Below are 2,483 nucleotides of genomic sequence, written 5' to 3'. Positions count from 1 at the left end.
ATAAACTCGCTTCCTACAGTCGTGGCTACGCACCGCTACGTCCTGATAGTGTCATGCTGCTACCCGCTATTTATATAGCCGCCATCCAGGGTTACACAATTTTTAGGCGGGGTTGGCCATGCCCCTAGAAATGGCTTTGTCCGGTTTATCCATCCCTTACTCTCTGTTACTTTGTCCCTTCAACCTTGTTGGTCCGCATCCCTCTTTTGGCACCATAGTAGGCTGTAGTTTCTGTCAGTATCCGCATCGGTTCCAATCTGCACGTGTGTCCGTTCATTCATTTTTTTCTTTTTTTTCTTCTTTTTTTTCTTTTCTTTTTTTGATATTTTTTATTTACACCATGTTTTTAAAGAAGAAAATAACAATCAATTAATAATTTACAATACAGTGCTGGGAGAGAAGGGAAGCCCAGAGGGCTTATACAAAGTCCACTCCGTTTTGAAAATGAACATTAACGGCAATTAACACAATAATAGGCCTAGCCTACTGTGCCAAAAAAAACAAGGAACAAATTACATTTGTGTTTGTTAGGCCTGTAAGCTTTATGGGCAAAACAGAACCATGCCAGGCCCAGCCTGGCTTATGTGCGTGGCTGGCTTGTTTCTGTTCAGGACTGGTAGGACGGAAGCTAGTCATGCCACTGAAATAGCTATGAACTGAAATTATATGAAATAATGTCTGATAAATTAAAATAGGTCTTGTCGCCTGGACACATCAGTTCCAATGCTTTCAATGCTAATCCATCACATAGGAGAGGTAGGGGTACACAGGTTTCCTGTGTGGAGTGGACGTGAGACTCCGCCCCCTTGGAACAGAATGGGTCAGGGGCAGTGCAGAGCCCTCCGGGCAATCTCCATGCACCCACCAGACCACTCAGGGGCTGAGTTGTGGGGTCTGTAGCGTAGATAGGGGCGTGGTGGCGAGACTCCACCTCCTCGGGTCAGAGCAGTTCAGGGTTAGTCCAGTTACTTCTGGGCAATCTCCATGCACCCACTGGTGAAAACCGTGTGTCTCTAGCCCACTCAGGGGCTGAGTTGTAGGGTTCCGTAGCATGGATAGTGGCATGGTGGTGAGACTCCGCCCCCTCGGGTCAGAACGGTTCGGGTGTAGTGCAGTTACTTCCGGACTTCCAGGCACTCTCCATACACCCACTGGTGAAAACCATGTGTGGAGTTCATGGTATGGATAGTGGTGTGGTGGCGAGATTCCTCCCGCTTGGGTCAGAGCTGATTGTGCGCAGTACATTGACCTCTGGGCAATCTCCATGCACCCACTGGCGAAGACCGTGGGTCTCTAGCCCACTCAGGGGCTGAGTTGTGGGATCCGTGGTGTGGATAGTGGCGTGATGGCGAGACTCCACCCCCTCGGGTCAGAGCTGGTCGTGGACAGTGTACCTCTCTCTGGGCCACCCACCTGCCCCCACCAGTGAAGACCCTGTGTCTCTATTCCACTCAAGGCCTGAGTTCTGGGGTGCATGGCGTGGTGGCGATACTCCACCCCCTCGGGTCAGAGCCAGTCGGGAACAGTGTAGCCCACTGAGTAGTAGTTATAACTAGACCACCGAGGATTATTGTGCTGGATACGCATTGGAAGCGTTGGAATTGATGCGTCCAGGTGACAAGAGCTACCTTAATTTATCCCTCCTACTAGCATTTAGGGTGCTTTTAACGGCCGCACTCGGGAGGGCGAACACCCGAACGCTGCGACAAGATTTCAAGATTTTACTACTACTACTAATAATAATAATAATAATAATAATAATAATAATAATAATAATAACAATACACACTTTATTTGTATAGCACCTTTCATACAAATAAATGCAGCTCAAAGTGCTTTACAACAGAGAATTTACATGAACTGGCTTCACATTAAAATAAACATAAAATGAACAAAAAATAAGAAGTAAGATAAAACACAATAAAACAAGATAAAGATAAGAAATCAAGTAAAATACAAAATCTTAACAATTCAATATCACAAAGCACCAAAATGCTAAATGCTCTTCGTATGTTCCCACAGGTTATGCAATAGTACAATTGGCAATGGTTCCGAACTTATTAAAAAAGTAAAATTCACCCTGGACTTCTAAAACATTTAACACAATACCCGTCAATATGTGTCCAGATTTCTTCTAAACATAGCTTATAGTTAAAAGTTATAGATATCTTGAGACAAATCAAGATGTAGGCTATAGCTAGGCTACCGCTTTGGCACGTAGGCTACACATCTACACATTTTTGTCACATTGAGTAAAACATCAGAGATCACAGCGGTGGGCTCACTTGTATTTTGCCCCACTCATTTTCACCCATGGAGGACTGTCATTTTTTTTTACGTTTTATCGCGCCTCCCTGTACCTTCCACACACACCGCACACCAAGGCAATGCTATTAGGCAACGCTATGTCCCATAGCCAACGCACATTTTAAACACACCATCTAGTAAACTTAATAATGATACGATCAGCCCCTACTTAAACT

The sequence above is a fragment of the Borostomias antarcticus genome, assembly GCF_949987555.1.
Source record: "Borostomias antarcticus genome assembly, chromosome: 23".
Classification (NCBI taxonomy): Eukaryota; Metazoa; Chordata; class Actinopteri; order Stomiiformes; family Stomiidae; genus Borostomias; species Borostomias antarcticus.
This window is presented reverse-complemented; position numbering follows the sequence as displayed.